The 18,283-nt window shown below is 36.1% G+C and overlaps 1 protein-coding gene across 11 annotated transcripts in view; it reads left to right on the top strand.

Annotated features, from left to right (window-relative positions):
• RBFOX1 (RNA binding fox-1 homolog 1) overlaps positions 1 to 18,283 on the top strand; it is a 2,554,959-nt gene that overhangs the window by 2,118,469 nt on the left and 418,207 nt on the right. The window lies entirely within an intron of this gene.

The raw sequence follows: 18,283 nt of genomic DNA, 5'->3' as shown, positions 1-18,283 counted from the left end.
GTGAAGCCAAGAATTGTAAGTCTTTGTTGAAACGCACTGCTGATTAAAATTGAAATCTAACTGATTTTCATCAGAAAAAAAAATCATTTAATTTTTTAAAACCTATATCTGTGAAGAATTAGAATATTTGAGTCACAGAAGTAAATTTGCATTGCCTTGAAAAACTGCCTTAGAAATCAAGAATTCAATACCTAATTGTAGTTAATCTTTAAGAATCTTTTCATTTATAAGCATCATATTTGCTGCTGTTTTTTGTTAGTATTCCAACAAAAGGAGCTTCCAGATTTATAACCTTTGTCTATTTTAGTGTGTAATATAAAGTGTTAGGATGTCTAAACTAGAGCTGCTTCTATTTGGAATCATTATTGTGTGGTACTTTTTTATTTTTTCAACTTGTTAGCCCACTACCACAGAGGGTCGTACAGTAGCCGTGCAGAGCCCAGATTAAAATACAGTGTCATGCAAATGTGAATAGTTCCATTTATTCTGGCCTTTTTACTGAGAGGTTAGATTTGTGTGTGGTGTATGTGTGTACTGTAACTCCTCTGAGGGGTTACATATTGAGGTATTTGTCTGTGAACTCTTAAACTTGTACTACAATAGTTTAGATGCATATAGACTTCCATGATACAATCCATATCTTTATTGCTTTATTTTTAAAAATCTCCTATTTAAAAATTCTTTTCATTGTGCAATTTTATTATATTTTCTCTTCAAAGATTAATTTTACATTTCTTTTGCACATTAATATATTTAACATTTCTCTTACTACTAACAAGTAAATAAAAATATTTGAAGCTTCTGAACCTTTCTGTTGCTTGGTTCCCTAATAATATAATGTAAACCATGTCTACCATACAGCATGGAATGCATAATAAAATATACTAGATTATGCATGTATGTGGGAGGGGTCCATGTGTTCACAATTAAAATGTATATTAGATAAACATAATGTATACATTATTTAAATATCTTGCATAGACAATTTAAAATGGTGTTTTTAATAGCTGTGCATGCTGGAGATGTGTTTAATATATCGTTTATGAATCAGCTTTAAAGATTCTTGTCTAACTTGTGCAATTACTTGAGATGTACAAAATGTACTCATATGTTTTGCTATGCTTGTTCTCTGAGTTTGCCAAACAACAATCTGAGCATTAAGGAAGGAGCTTTTGAAAGGGAAAATGTTACTTAAGGTGGGAGGTCAACATGGCCACACAAGTAGCTGATAAAAGATTACATAAAGATGAGGTTGGGGGTTATAATAACCCTCTGTAATGATCTATTTCAGTAAGCCTTATGCAAACACATGCACCATATAGCAGTGTTTTAAGGTTTTAGGAAACGTATGCAACCATAATGATTACTTTAAAACAGTGAATACAATTGTACCCAATCCATTTGAGAAAAAGATGAGAAGTGATTACTAATGCACTTTACGAAGTGTTATGTCCTGAATTTATTTTTTTTTAACTCTTCAATTGGTTTAACTGGCGCTCTGGAAGTTTATAGGGTATTGCTAAACTGCTGGGTTTTTAGTGTCATTGTTTCTGGCTAATTATCCCGTCAGATCATTACACTTTTACCTGTCTTAATTAGAGCTATATATAACTGGTAAGATATCTGCATTTCTGAGGAATAATTGTGAGGATGCTGGTTTCAAAATGCTATGTCTATTTGTTTGTTGCTGTGTTTTGTTCATTTAGTCTGCATCATACTTTTTCTGAATCTTGTTCAGTAATTTAGAGAAATATTTGCTTAAATCAGATTTGGTTTAGTATTTGTTGAATTTGATTTTGTATTTTTTAATTATAGCACATTACTTTATATCCAGTAATCTAAAAAGTAGTTACATAAACTGGGGAAATGTAAACACTGTGATAACTACACCTACAGAACCTTATGTAGATTTTCTTAGGTTTAAAAAGAGAAAGATGAGACTAATTTATCAGCTGGAATATATGTTAGCAGTGCATTTTATTTTTGTAGCTTTTCCCTACCCATAACTAATAATATGTAGTAAACACAAAAATCTAACTAGATGTCGCTCAAATACTTTACTGAACATAAATATTTTTTCATCTCTCTAAGTTTGTCCATTGATCTCAGTACTTGTGACCTGAATTCTTTAACTAACAAGTTAGTAACCATTAATGCCTCCTCTTCAATCCTCACCTCCATCAGTATTTACACATGTCAATCTATACGGCCAATTGTTTTTCTAATTTACACCTTTAATACCTCTTTTGTTCTCTATCTCATTGCAAATAAATATACCTACACATAATTATTTCTACAGTGTGATCTTTTATTTTCTCCACCTATGAGATATTGCATTTTAGATTTACTAAATAGAACAGTGTTTTATCCCATTTAAGTGAAGCAGTTGGGACCAAAAAACAGCCTTTGCTGAAAGGTTAGAAAAAACATATTACTTTTTCCCTTATGATGGGAGCTGCTCATTCTCTCAAGTAAATATGTACATACTCATGAGGCTGGACAGTTCTTGAGAGCTATTCTGGTCTCTCTGGAAAATCTGTGTTCTGGAAGTTCTTTAAAATTGCTAGTAATTACTTGATAAACTGACACTGCACTATCTGATGGTTGGATAGGTATTCATAAACTTTTTTCTCAAAAGTGTATGCCCATAAGTACTACAAAAGCTCTTTCAATACTATTTCAATGTTAGCGACTATCTAGGTATTTGCTATTCTGTTATGAACATTAATAAAGTTTCCACAGCTAAGTGTAGAACTAAAATATTATTTTAAACAATATTTCTGCTCAGACACTCCAGCTCATGTAGAAACATCAAAAATTGTGCTGTTGAAATGTTGTCATTGAAAAGCAGAACATGAAGGCCTAGTTTATATTAACTGTGAGCAAAATTTTATAAAAACTGCATGTTATTTTTAACTTAGCAGAGCCATCTGAAAGCTGCCAAAACTACTAGGTAGAATTCTACTAAATACAGTAGTCCAGAATTCTACATCCAGTTCTCAAACACTGCAAAGATCACTGTGAATGTGTGGCAGGGATAAAAGTGTTGGATTTGAAGCTTTGTGTTGGTCCATTTTAAAGAGAACTGTTAGCAAAATAGGAGATACATATTAGGATTTCACAAATGCTAGTGTTTGCGGGTATAAGGACTTGTGTTTTGGTTTGGGCCTGTGTCCACATTAATTTGAAGTGTTAGAACAAACTTTGTTTTATAGAGTTTAGGGGGGTAAAAAGTGAGGTAAGAAATGGTGCAACTTTTTGTGTCAGGTGTTAGCCCAAAGCAATTTTTTACAGCTGACTTTAACCCTCTGTAAATCAGGATGTATAATGTATTAACAGAGACATAACAATGTTATATCAACTATAACTGTATACTACATAATACATTAGAGAATGCAATGGTATTTAGTTGATATTTTACTGAGTGACGTAATAAAGCCAGCTATTACAATACCATGTAAAATTCCATTTCATAGCGTGCCGTGCTGTTGTCAATATCTTAAGATTGGTAAATTTTTCCACTTAATGATGATATATGTGGTTTGTTTTAAATAGTGAAGTAGTTTGTACAAAGGGTAATTCCTCTTAAATGGAGCCATTGCTCATAGTGGACATACACAGATCGAAAGCAATTGAACTGAAACTTCAATATCAACCTTCTCTGTCTTTAACTAGAAAGTAGTTCATGGCATAGATAGTGGTCAGTGAGACCAATTTTCATACCAAAGTTTTAAAATAAAAATCACACCACGCACAGAGTTTTAGTTGTAAACCTGTGTAATATAATTTAGGCTATTGTGACTATGAGGAGAAGTTGAATTCCCCACACAATTTACCTAACTCATGCTTCTGAATCTAAAGATTTATAGGAGTCTGAAGGTTTTTTCTTTTTTCCACATTGTCTTCATGACTTAATTCAAAGTTGATTTATTAGATAGTGCTTTCGATTGATACAGTCAATAATAGAGAAAGGGATTAGAACAGATTATCTTCACATATAAATTATATAAAGAATTAAAATAGGATGTATGAATGCTTTCTGGATGCAGTTTACCTTTTTGATATAGAACCAGTACATTAATTGTTGAATGACACCGGAGCATTTTCGTTACAGTTCAAAGTACTTGTGTATCTTTACATTTTATAATTTAGTGTGACCTGACGGATCAAATGTTTGAGTTGATTACAATAGGGGAATGTTTCATGGCATCACTTCTTAAACCAATACTTTATCTTTCAGCACAAAAACATTGAATTGCTTTCTATGTACTGAATATATCTGATTCACTGACTCTGTCTCTGTCTCTATTGTAAAATTATTTAATCTGACTTTAGCTCATGAAAATGGTAAGCATCTGTTAGTTTACAAATTTGAGCCTTTGCACAATTTTATTCCTCAGTCTGCTATTTCATGGCAATTTTCATGTGAGAACATACAACCTCTGCTTATGCATGCATGAGTGAAAAGAAGTCCACATTACTAATGCTCACTCACCATCTGTTTTTCTTACAGCTGGGCCTTGAATAATTGTCCAGTAGCTGATGGACTGAGGGTAGACAATCTTTTTAGGATTTTCTGATTCATTTAACCAGCTTCAGTGCCCCAAGAGAAACATAATGCTAGTTTAATCATTTTGGTAGGGTAAAAACACTGTATTTTCTCAGGCAAATTATACTATTCTGTTAGAAAAAGAAATTGCCATATTGCAAACAATATCAGGTTGATGCATTTGTACCTAAGGGGGCAGTGTGACACTCTTTGGAAATTTCATCATATAAATGAAACAGAGCTCGTAAGGTGTGGGTGTAATTGTTGCATCTGGAGATATCTTTAATGCACAAGTAGTGAGTGATATCCTGATGTTCTGTTTATTTTAATTAAGGAAAATAAGGGCATTTGATGTTCATCGATAAACTTCCAAGTTTACATATGAAACTCCACCTCCTCATTTAAACTTAAATTTAAATGATTCTATCGCTCTCTCACACAAGAGCCATTTAATTGTTTTTCAGACACTACTAAGAAGTGGCTTAGAGAGCAAGTGCTGCGTTCTCATTCTGAAGAAAAGGTAGATGGGGCATATGACTACTGCGTTGTTGAACAGGGTCACTTTCCAGCCACACTAGCAAGAGGAGGTGCTTTAATTAACTGACCTTCCTCCCCCCTTAAATACCTAAGGCCAAAACAAATTAAAACAAAAAATGACCAAACAGTTAACTTTGGTTACTGGCTGCTTTGGAAGATAAGAGCAAGAATGGTCCAGTAGGAGCTTGCCTTGGATTCCATGTGGCAGGAACAGGTGAAGTACTCATGTCTTACAATAATTCCTTTTATATCGTGCTCACTGAATACTACAAAGGCAAATATTTTGGGTAAAAATGTGATGGCTGATTTTTTTTCTTGTCAGCTACTTGTGTCACTTTTCATTGGTATTTATTGAATATTTACGTTGACAGTTTTTAATATGTGTTGTGGCATTTTGTGCCAGTGGAAATGTGCAGTGGTCAGTTAAGTTGGGAATTTTGGAGTAAAAAGCAAATATTTCCTTTCAGCTTGTTTGTTAACAGTAGTGGTAGAAAGAGTTTGGATGTAGGGGTTTTGGATATTTGTTTGTGTGTTTCTGAAATGGTAAGTAAATTATAATGGTATACTAAGAGAGCTCCATTTTAAATACTTTGTTCAGTTTTTAACAGGTAATAGAAGTGAAAGAAAGTGACAACAGCTGTTGACATAAGAGTTTATCACCTTGCATTATAGAGCTATAATAACATTAGTGGAAACTAGAAGCCAACACTTTCCATATGAATAATCCCGCAAGGTCTATAACCTCTTTAAGGTGTTCATGTGATTGATTTATCAGTTTTAAATTGAAGTGTGTAATACTCAGGCTCTCCTGAGGAACTCTTGTCATTTCTTAGCATCACTCATTTACCTCTGAGTAGCTTAGTGCAGAGCCATTGACTTCTTTTACATTTTGCTTCCCCTCCTCCTCTGTCAATGCAGCAGCCCAGTGAATTTAATTAGGGAAAATAGCATATTTAATGTCTATAGTGTGCTGAGTAGTTGTAGTCAGGCCTTTGGTCTTTTGCACTATAGCAGGCTCCAGCTGTGGAGAGATCTCAGTCTGTTTTGATCCTGCTCTTTTTTGTTGTGTTAAACACATGCAAAATCAAAATTAGGAACGATAGTAAGAACTAAAGCACACAGAGGATTATTTTGTGTTCACAGTGAGGTAATGATTTTTTTTGCAGATATGGAACAGAAGTGTTTTAGATTTTAAACTCAAAACACCAGAGATGTTCAGCAGAACACACATGGTTTAATCCTAGTAAGATCTTTTTGTGTTTGACTTTTGATCAATTACCATCAAAATCAACCAAAAATTCTATCTGCCTTCCTATATGTAACCCTGTGAGTATGCCTAGCTTTTCCTCTGTGCATGTATTTGGTAGTGTGTATCGCTTTGTTAGTATTCCATGTCTTCTTTCTTGTGCTTTATTTCTCCTGTCTGTTTCTGCTTGCTACTTCGCTTCATTTTATACTGTGGGTAGCTCAAGTTTTATTAAATACATCCTTATGTTAAATGTATTGATAAGCCACATTAACATTTTATCCTTCATTTTAAAACAAATAGTGATAAATGTAATTTGTATAATTTAAAATTGAAGTTCCTTAGTATAATTAAAAAATACAGGAATAGATGAAAGTTTGAAAGACTCGTTGGAAGCATTTTCAGCAGAGGTTGTAGAGAACGGAAGCACCATCTTGACCAGTTCTCCAGGAAAAATGTAACCTACTCAGGTAGAGTTACTTTGAAAATTTTGGGATGAAAGGAAGCCTACATACCATATGTGTGCCCTCTACTTCCTTGAGCTTTCCTTCCGTCATGTGTTAGTCTTGTCTCAGGGATGTAACATGGCTGCATACCTCAATTAATGCTCTATGGCAGGGGGAAGAAAAACATTCTCTCTCGCTTGTCAGAAGCAAAGTTATTTACTTTCAAAAGCTGACAGAATAGCACTGCAGGGGCTTCATTTTTTTCCATTCAGAATGTCATTATTGTGTAATGCAGAGGGATTTCTGCATGCATTGTAGCCTAATTCTTATAATCTTTATTATGTTGGATGGCTGTGTTAGTGTAAACTAGCACACTGTTTTAAATAGTATGATTTTTGCTCGTGCACTGTTGAAAAATCTAGGGTGACCAGATGTCCTGATTTTATAGGGACAGTCCTGATTTTGGGGTCTTTTTCTTATATAGGCTCCTATTAACCCCTACCCCTTGTCCTGATTTAAGACACTTGCTGTCTGGTCACCCTAGAAAAATCACATTCAAAGACTATTAAAGGTTTACCATTTAGCTGACTAGGAATGTATTTGTTTAGTACTAGTGCTGACTATATATGCAACCAGGCATTTGGGCCTACCTGAAATGCAAGAGTGACTGTATCCTTGGTTGCCTTTATAATACATCCTTTTCCCCCTGATGTCAAGCTTGTGGCATGGGACTCAATATACACTCAACATAAATGATACAAACTTTCTGGTGTAGAGTGATATTCATGAAGTAAAAGCCCAGGAAGTCAGTTGCAGTACTTTAATTCCTGTTCCATCCTTAATATCCCCTCATCCAACTCCATTTAGAATTGAATGTGGCTTGTCAGAGTTTTATGAGATTACCTATCCCTCTCTAGAAGGGGTCTTGTGAGACCCAAAGTAAAAAGATAGTATGGATAACTTCTGTGCATAGGTGATTCTTTCTACCTTCCCCCCAAAAAAAAAGAAAAAGAAAAAAAATTGTTCCCAGGAGAAGTAAAACTTTCCCTCCTTCAAGAAGGAGCTTCTTTTGCAGTGACAGGGTTTTAAGAAAAAAGAACAGCCAAACTTTCAATAGCATTAGCAGTTAACCTTTTCTTCTGTTTAAAGTGGAAAGTTAAACAGACTTAAAAAGAAAACCCTGTTAATTTGCAGAAAATTAAAAAAAAATCAACTTGAAGCCTTTAAATACAGGGAAATGAGTTCTGTTTGTAAATGAACTTTTTCTTTCTTTACAGACTTGAAAACCACTAAATTTATATTGCAATTGCTGGTCTTGGGAGAGAAAAAGGAAAGGAAAAGTACAAAGCTATTGGGAAGCGTCAAACACAGAGAATGATGGAGTACATTTCATAGCAGCCAATTCCAACCCCAAAATCCCTGTTGTGCAGGAAGCCTTTCCAGCTAGCACAGGAAATTCAGCCATTGCACAGTATAGTATTAATGATTTATACACATCGCACCATTGCTTTTGTTCACTTGCAGAGCCTGGTTGTGTTAATAAAGGAATTTCAGGAAAAAAGGGTCTTGGCATGCTGAGCTGTTTTGCTCAGTGCAGTGTATGCTGCCTTCATAAATCAAAAGAATTTAGTGCTTTACAACCTTTCAGAGCTGCTGAGGGTTTTTTTCTTTTTTGTATTTTTTTTTAATCTGATTTACCTACGAATATTTTCATTGCTTTTCTATAAAGAATGAATGAACTACTGGATGAGATCTATCTCAGCTGTTTTAGGGTTGATTGGTTTGCTTCACAGTGGTATTAAGCTTCCATTTGTTTTCCATTTGATATTTATGCTTTATGGTGTTTTCTATGGAAATAGGCTAGCATGGTTTTATTAGCATAAAGAGACACAGATCACATTAGATTCTGCCTTCTTTCTTACACATCACCCAGTAAAATGTACAGAGAAATGTGTGTTTGCAGTAAACAAAGTAACTGTGTGTCCTGTATCTAAAATAAAAATTTAATAACACTCTTGGGAGCACCTATTTTAGTATTAGGTACATATTAAAATTAGAATAATGCTTTTTTTTATTTGCAAAAAGATCTCTTAATTTTGTTTTACTAACAAACACAGGTATTTTCTGAATCAAAGTTGTTCTTATACCTAGAAACCTTCCTTTTTCAAATAGCAAGTATGCAAACTGAGGATTAAATAAGAGGGTTTTTTTTCATGCATTGAAGACCACTTTTAGAATATTGGATCAATGTTACTATAACAGGAGAAAACACATCTACATTGAATTATTTTAATGAAAATAGACATCATATAGGAAACATTTTATATATTACCTTAATTCCTTGAGGTGGAATAGAGAATTAAATGGGACCCTGAGCACCAGAACAAATATGAAATGTGATGTCTATATAGTTTCTCATTTATTCTTCTACAGAGAAGTGTGTACAAATGCGAATTTCATTTCAAGGAATTTATCTTGACGTTAAGGGGAAATACCTACTTTATCTTAAAAAGGAATTCATATAAAATTTTCAGATAGAGCAGTTGCAGTGTTTTTGGTCTATTTGGATCATGTTCAAGTTCATTGATTTATATAACCTTTGTTTACAAAAAATGTGATTACAGTGTCAGGATTTTGTTGCATTACAAAAATATGGTTGCCTAGTAGCTTTATGAAACTAACCAATGCGGTTATCAGCAGTAGTAAAATTAAAGTTAATTTTGTGAAGTATTGTTTTGTTCATGGTTTGTCTTATGGTCTGATGAGGGCTGAACACAGATAAGGAAATTATTTATTTTATTGTGTTTTCATCACAGGATAAATGATGTAAATATCGTGAATTAATACAAGGCAGGTGTCCAGTAAATGAGGTTTTTGTTTATATTGTACCATTTTTGTTTGTTTGTCCTCTATTATTTGGGTGCATGAGTGTCTCATTGTGTTTAATTATGTCTACGAGGCACAAGACAGCAGTCAACATCTGCTCTATTGTTTCCTTGGTTTACATATAGCTTTGATGGGTTATTAAACAATCTTATTTTTCAAATAGAAAACAGAGGAACAAGCTGAACCCATATTACATTATTTTGTAAAGGTCCATTATGCAATTAGTACTCTAGGATTTGTACATATTTGTTGTTTTGGCCAAACAAATGCCTTCCTATTTTAAAAGTAGTTTGAGATACAAAATGCTCTATGATCTCTGAGAGTTTTCAATGAATAGGAAATATCCAAATGTTTGTGATGACGATGTATTAAATTAATTTTATCCGTACATTTTATATTTAAATAATATTGAGTTGTGAAGTACTGAGACATAATACAAATATAAAAAATCAGAAAAGTGAATTTATTCTCATTGTATTTTCTCACAAAAAGTAACTTTCTACATAAACCATATCTTTTTAAGCATAGTACAGTTTTAGTTATACTTAATATACAATGATTGAACTTGGTGAAGTTCTAAACCGTATTTCAAACATTTGTTTGGGATAGACAATCCTTATATTAGCTCCAGTGCTGCAACCCTTAATGGGGTGGGGGAGAGACTACTCCTGTTGAATTCAGAGGAAGTTTTTCTGTATTAGCACTGAGAGAAAACTGCAGGATTTTATTCTTCTATATATTGACGTTCTGATACAACGTTCCCCATTTTATAGCCCTTTTAAAAAAAATCTTACCTGTTTTAAGGTTGTTTCTATAATACATTTCTCATCCTCACCTCTTAGGCAGACTCTATGGAGATAAATTATTTTAAAAAATCTGAACACCCTAGTATAGGTTTTGACTAAAGAAATAAAACTTAGAATCAGGTATTCTAGTTACATGGTCAAATAGGTTTTTTTATATGTATATTCACTGCTATTTATATTTAATGTATTTTAAAAATTGTTTTCCAAATAGTGTGTAGTAGGTGAATATTTCTTCTGTATCTGAATAACATTTATAGCAAAAATCATAATGTATATTTTTATAAGTTGGGCAGATAGGATGATAAGGTAGCTCTAGCTTATTTTTATATGAAAGTAACACCACACCGTATCTGGAGATAAACTAGCCTAATGTTCTGAATGTCTTAGGCATATAAGAAAAGTTTCTTAGATTCCATTTAGAATCCTAAATTTCTACTCATGTGTAATCACCTGATTTTCAGAGGTGCTGAGAACTGCTTCTCTCATCGACTTTCAGTGGAGTTGCAGATCCTCAGTAGTTCTGAAAATCAGATCTTTCATTGCTTTAATTATAAAAGGAACCCATTCATCTCACCACAGAATAAAAGAGTATTTTAATAGCTGCATAGGCTGTGATTCATATGTATTTCCAAAGTGAAACCTTCTAAATATTGTTAATGTAACTGTTATGCATTGTATAAGCCTTTGACAGAACCCAGACTGTTCAATTTTGGACAGTAAATTATCTGGACATATATAAAGGTCCATATTTAAAGATACATCTTTTGGATTTATGTTTAATTTATAGTTATTGAGGAAAGTACATATAATTAACTTATTTGGGCCATATGTTCTAACTGTCTCAAATAAGTTTGCCTACCACTTTGCAAAATGTTATGCAGTGTCTGGCATAGAACAAAAGCAGTTCACTTTGTGTGCAAGGCTAATTAGGAACACTTGCTAGCCCCCCACTCAGCTATCCCTGTAAATCAATCAAAGGAGGTTTGCGTATGATGCAGAATTCAAAATATGTCTCGTTAAGTGTCAGCATAAGCTCCTTAGGAGACTTGGAGCATTACATACTAGTTTTGCTGCTCACGTATTCCATGTGCTTATGACAAGTGTGAGTTTAAATGAGAAAATTCCTGACACAGTTCAGCAATGAAAAAGATAGAGTTAGAAGAAGCTATGATAAATAGTTAATATTTTGGCTTTATTTTATCAGACATATAGGACCCAGTCCTTAGCTGGTGTAAAACCATTTAGTGCTTTGACATCAGCCATCTCCATATGGTGGATATTACTAAATGATTAATCAGGGCATTGCCCTGAGGCATTAGCCTTTGTATATGCATATATACATGCACATATACATATGTGATCAAGCAGACCACACAATGGTCTTTTAGCAGCATGCACAGAATCAGAATGCTCATTTGCCTTTTTTCAGATTGAACACAGGTGAATACAAATACTATGTTTACGGTGTACATTTCAGCATCAAATCCGATTTCAGTGTAAAATGCCCAGGGTCAGCACTTTAGTTGGTGTAAATCAGCATAGTTTGTTTTATTCTGGATTGGGTCTGACTCTTGACATCTTGTTCTGAAATGGAATGCTGTATTGCAATGTACATTCTAAAAGAAGCAGGAAAGCCTTAAGAGCATACTATTTTTATAAATGCTGTAATAGTTTGTGTGAATGCATGTATTTAAAGAGAGTTTAGTTGTTTGCACGTGTGTATATATATATTATTTGTGTATGGATCATGCTCACTTCCGTTAGGACAATGTACAGTTATATTGCTCTATGATAAACATCAAGAGTCACCCATGGATAATTATTTTTCATTAATTTGTGAAGAGGGCTGAATGGAACCAGCTTCTAACATGTATTCCAGCTTCTTACTGTGGCCTGCATTTTTCTGGCTTTGAATGTATACACATTACAAGGCAGAATTTGGCCCATAGATCATAACATTACCCGTAATTGCATTTACTTTAGTAAATCCGTTAAGTTGAATGAGAAAGTATGAGCATTAACCTCAGCTTGTCCAACTTTTTCATTAGTTTCATAAATAGGCAAATAGATTAGTAGAAAACTGAAAAGTCCCTTTCTTAGTTTATGTGGTAGTACTAGATTAGGCAAAACATGTAGGGAAGAAGGCAACGAAGGAGCATCATCTTGAAGTAAAAATTCCAGGGAATTGTATGTTTTTGAAAATAGTTTCTATAAAAGTTCACTACTCTCACTTGGCTCATTAATTATCCTGAAAGTGACAATTCTATAGAAATAGCTATGCAGCACTTTTCTTTCATTTCAATACTAAGGGGATATTCCAAAAATAGTATTTGCAATCACGATGTGTGCACGTTGTGTCTGTGAAGACAACACAACAGGAACTATTAGTGCAGTCAGCGATCCCCTTAGGCTAATCATGTAGAGGAACAATAAGCAAAGGGGTGCATGTGAGGGTGAGTTGGACAAGTGGAGTGTTACATCTCTTCCGTTTTAATACCCATTAATGCTGAATAAAGAACGACTCCTCTGTTCATTCTCTACTCATTTCTCAGCAAAGCCATGAATCCCAGGTGTTCACATACATTTCTGTTCATATCGTGCCTTCTGCTAACAGGAATGTTTAGTATTGGAATACCTTGGAGGAAAATCCCACTAGTAAGCTGTTCACAGGGGTACCACAACACTAAAGAGAGTTTAATTTGCTGAAGTCTAAACATGCTTTGATGAAATGAAGTAGGTTTGGGAATATTTTAAATTCTCGAATTGGGAGAGAAGCGGGGTGCGAGCAGAAAGCTGTTCACCCTGTGCCCTCTCCCTTGCAGCTACAAAATCTCTCTCATCTCCAATTTAATATCCCTTGTATCCAGTTGACAAACTCATTTCAATCCATATAAAATTAATCCTCTTTAGTTGTTCCTCCCCACTGTACAATCTTACCTCAGTCCTTGGCTGAAATATTCCAAAGACAGTCACCAATGAAGGTTGATGAAAACCAAAATTTAAAAAGTGGCTGCAAAGGCATCGTTTTATTTCATTAGAAAGAGAGAGAAACAACTAGAAATTAACCCAAAAGCAGGAAGTATTGTCAGCTGATGGATGACAAGGAAGGAGATATAGAGACAAGGTGAGTGAGGTACTATCTTTTATTGGACCAACTGTTGTTGATGAGAGACAAGCTTTCGAGCCACACAAAGCTGAAGGAGAGCTCTGTGCAGCTTGAAACCTTGTTTCTCTCACCAACAGAAAATGTCCCAATAAAAGATAGTACCTCACCCACTGTGTCTCTCCAGTATCCTGGAACCAACGTGGCTACAACTACACTGCATACAAGGAAAGAGATAGTCAGTCACTCTTTTGCTATCACTGACTTCCTCTTACCCTTTGGCACTGGTCTAACAGTCAGGGTTGTGGTTTTCTATTCTGGTAATCTCATAGTTGAATAGCTAGCCTGTTTTGGTACTCTGGTATCCCAGCCAATACCAAGCCCCGAACAGGCTGGTTTGTCCCAAGGTCTAAATAAGACTACAGTTCTGCAGAACAACTGTATGAGATAACATCAGAGATAGCATGTTGTCATAGAAGCAGATCCATCAATCCTGGATTCTGGGTTGATGCTGAATCTCTACAGGAAAGTGCATATCTTTGCAGAATTGTGCGTCTTTTCTATTTCTCAACCACAGGTTTGGAGGCTAACTGACCTTTTTTACCAGTCAGTATGACTCTTCTGATATCTGCTGTCAGGATTGTCTGTCTTTGATGGTGGTAGCCATGAGTTTATCTGGCTTTACCCTCTACATAGATCCTAATCAAACCTCAAGCTACGGTAAAATGGCAAAAATAAAAAAAAGTAAAGTCATTGTCAGATAAGTGTATACCCTGAGTATGAAATAGGCTGGGACAATTATACTTCACCTTCTTGTGCGTAGATGCTGTATCTCCAAAGGGAATAGGGAGATCCTCAGCTCTAAACTGAAATTCCTCCTGAGCAGTCTACCACACAGTTTTTGTTAGCTGCTGTCCAAGTTTTGTCTCATTTAGAGTTTGGAAAATAGTTACTTGGTGGCTTTGAATGATTTACTTGTCAGTGGAATTCAGTTACTGTTCACTTAGAACATCCATTCCACGCTGCTGTCTTTAATGAAATTGATGCCCCTGAGGTGAATGATGATCACCCTATGTGTGCACATGTCTGTAGTAGTGGTGTTTATAAATAGAGGCCATAGCTGCCATCACCATCAGTCCAAGTGAGATGAACTTTCCTCAGAGGCAAGCTAAGCTGGGAACCAAAGGCCTTGCTAGCAGATAACTTGTGTATTAATGGGAGAAAGTTGTGCTGAAAAATCTGTACACTGCATAGTAGCTTGATGCTCCACCATTCCAGGTGAAGCAAAGGAGTAACATATTTGAGAAATAATAGACATGTTAGATGTCTGTGCAGTTGTGGGGAAAACTTCCTTGGGACTGATGTAATGATGAAAAATGGTTGATCTACCCATAACTTGAGTCTGGTAATCAGCAATGACTCATAGCTTGGATGCACTGAATTAGAATGAATGAGTCATTATGGTTCTATGATCCTGTCTAACAAATGGTGGTGTCTACCAGAGGACAGCTGAGGGCAGGCATTCTGTTTCAGGGTGTTGTGTCCTCATGTATAGGGCCCTACCAAATTCATGGTCCATTTTAGTCAATTTCACATTCAGAGGATTCGAAAAATTGCAAATTTCATGATTTCAGCTATTTGAATCTGAAATTTCAGGTGTTGTAATTGTTGGGATCTTGACCCAAAAAAGAATTGTGGGAAGTGTTTGAGGTTGAGGAGTATACCCAAACACCTCTGATTTTGTTTTGGAGAAACAGTCAACATCAAGTCAAAATATATAAAGTAAAAATACTTAAATCAAACTCTTAAGTTCACAGGGAGCATTCTTCTTATTTTTCCCATCTGTAAATTTTAATTATGATCAATGGAAATATTTTTTCATTGGTTTGTGTATGTGCAGTGAAATTGATGTTTAATTATATTTACTGACAAAAATCTAATAATTCCAAGCCTAATTATGCTCCCTACCATAAATAACCTGTGTGAGTCTTTGATGTTCTCCTCAGGGCAGCCCAGAACCATAAGTCACTGTGTTACCCATCTGTGTCAACGAGAGTGAATTTTGCTGGATTGCCAGCTCCCTTCCACACCAGTCTGTCCGCCTCACCATTGCTCAACTTGTATTGGAGACACAAACATTCCTTTGTCTAGGTCAGACTTTGTATCCTTATCCTCTAAAAACCTATTTTAAGAGCATATTTCCAGTACCCATGTATAATTTTTTATGAATAACCCATATGTACCCCACACAGTGATATCTATCACCAGTTTTCACATGAGACCTTACAAGATGCTGTTTGGCTAAATATTCTGGCAAAGTGTGTGTTGGGTGTGCCCTTTGCCAGTTAGTACAAAGGGGCTCTTAGGGTCATAGGGTCAGGACAAGAAATATTTTTTGTGTGCATAAGGCAATAGAAACCTGATAAGAGATCTTGGTAGACAAAGCAATACTTGTTTCCTTCAGCGTTGCAATGGACAGCTCTGTGTGGTCCAAGGCAACAATCCATGAGCAAGGGAGCTCCTTTAACAAATAAAATCGTTCAAAGCAATGGACTTCCTGACCAGCCTTACCCTTCTTAGAAGTTGATTGGTTAAAGCTGGTCTTGTGTCACCGTAAGCTTTGGAACCACTTCAAGTATCTGGAACTTCTAAAGGGAGAGAGGGTCACCAAAATGGGAGGGAAGAGAGGGATTTTGAAAAATGAATGTTCTCTGTGATTTCTCATATAGCCTAATGTCCAGGTCACCTTCCTTGCTTATCCAGTGTCTGAGCCATTAAATTAGTGAAGCCCCAAAATCCATATTGCCTTGTTTTTGTCAATGAAGGTGGTGTAGGTGGCAGGCTGTTTACATGAGCATACCTGTGGGATCCTAAAAAAAGCAGGCAAACAGTTAATTTGAGTGCTTCTGTTCTGCATGCACAGGTAGGAAGGCCAAGCAGGTTCTCTGCTTGTCTGTCTTTTCAAGAGGGGAAAATTACTCAAGTCATGGTATGGAGCTCACTGCTTGGATATGTAAGGATGATGACAGGCTCTTTTATTGAGAATGAAGGGGAAGCCCAGCCTCTGATCTGAGATCTGGAAAGTTCTTCAAGTATGAAGGCTTATGTAAGTGAATAGAGGTTTATGACTCAGTAAACAGGAAATTACTGTGGTAAAGGGCTGTAGATGAAAAGTGTGTGTCTTCAGTTATGACCTCAGTAGGAACTGAAGTCCTCTGAAGCTAAAGAGGAGTGCTAGTAATATTGGCATATCCATGTCATAACAACATGTCCCTTTTACAGTAAAACTAAGCAGATTAACGTCTTCAGCATGCACTAGGAAAAGATACAGAGTGAACGCGATTCCATTTTTGGAATTTAGGGCTGTGAGCTGGTCAAAGGACTGGCAATACAGAAGACATCTGGCGGTCAACCGGATCATTTATCATTGTTGCTTTAGGTACAACTGTTTCCCAAGGGACAGTGCTCACATGTGAGACCCTCAGCTAGGGCAGGGGAAATAGGAGAAAGCAGATGGTAACGCAATCATCAGTCAGCGCTTGTTGATATATTATTCTAACAATATCAGAACATCATCCCAAAGGAACTAACTTGCCCTGAATGTGAATATTAGGACCTTTTCTATGGTCTCCTAAAACCACTACAAAAGCCCTCCCAAACATATTTCCTGGCTTTTTGCTGAGGATAATCTTCCACCAATTCCCATAAGACCATTAAACCAGTTGGACTAGAACAGAGCCTTAAAATCACCAGATTTGCCATCCTTTTGAAAAAAATTGAGCAACTCTTTCCTCTGTAGTGGGAACTCCTCGCTTTCCAGCATGCCCATTGCCTAGGTACATACCTGATTCAGCCATGGTGATGGGGAGACCACTGTCCATATGCTGAAAAGAACTAGCTATCATTAATTTTGAGCTTTAGCTCATTTCTAAAGTGTCTCCCAGCACTTATATGATCAGAAATCACTTTCAAAGGGAAATGCTTTTTTTAGCACAAACACATGGTACTACCAAATATGCTGTACCTCACACAAGTTCCATACACTCGGGAGGAAAGACAGGCCCACACAGTTGTAAGCCCCGAGGCTCATCCCTCGTGCTGGGCATAGCTAGGGCCCTAAACTAAACTCTTTAATCTCATTTTCTTGGTCTGGATGAACCAGACTTCTGGCACAGGCTCAAGTGGCATAGTCTTTGGAATATGGCCAAATGTGAGTGTATGGTGGTTGTAGTCATTTATGTCTACACAGCAAAGAAAAGCCCACAGCTGGCCTGTTCCAGCCGACTCGGACTCATTGGACTTGGGCTATGGGGCTATTTCATTGCTGTGTCAACTTCTGGGCTTGGGATGGAGCCCAAGCTCTGGGACCCTCATACCTCGCAGGGTCCTAAACTCCAGGCTCCAGCCCAAGCTTGAAAGTCTATACATCTAAGAAACAGTCCCTCAGCCAGAGCCCCCCGCAAGCCCAAGTTGGCTGGCACAGTGCAGCAGCAGATTTTTCTTTGCAGCATAGACATACCCTTAAAGGGTTCTTTGTTGTGCCTCAGCCCCATTATTAACTGTGATAGAAGTAGTGGAGTTGGAAGCTGGCTGTTGGTGTGATTTGCCCTTTAACCCTAAACTGGATATTGGATACTTGAAGCTGTGCTTGAAAGAGCAGGAATAGAAGCAGCATCTGAGGAAGGAGACCAAGCTTGAGCAGCTGGAAGG

This window comes from Chelonoidis abingdonii, chromosome 9 (assembly GCF_003597395.2).
Source record: "Chelonoidis abingdonii isolate Lonesome George chromosome 9, CheloAbing_2.0, whole genome shotgun sequence".
Classification (NCBI taxonomy): domain Eukaryota; kingdom Metazoa; phylum Chordata; order Testudines; family Testudinidae; genus Chelonoidis; species Chelonoidis abingdonii.
This window is presented reverse-complemented; position numbering and strand designations above follow the sequence as displayed.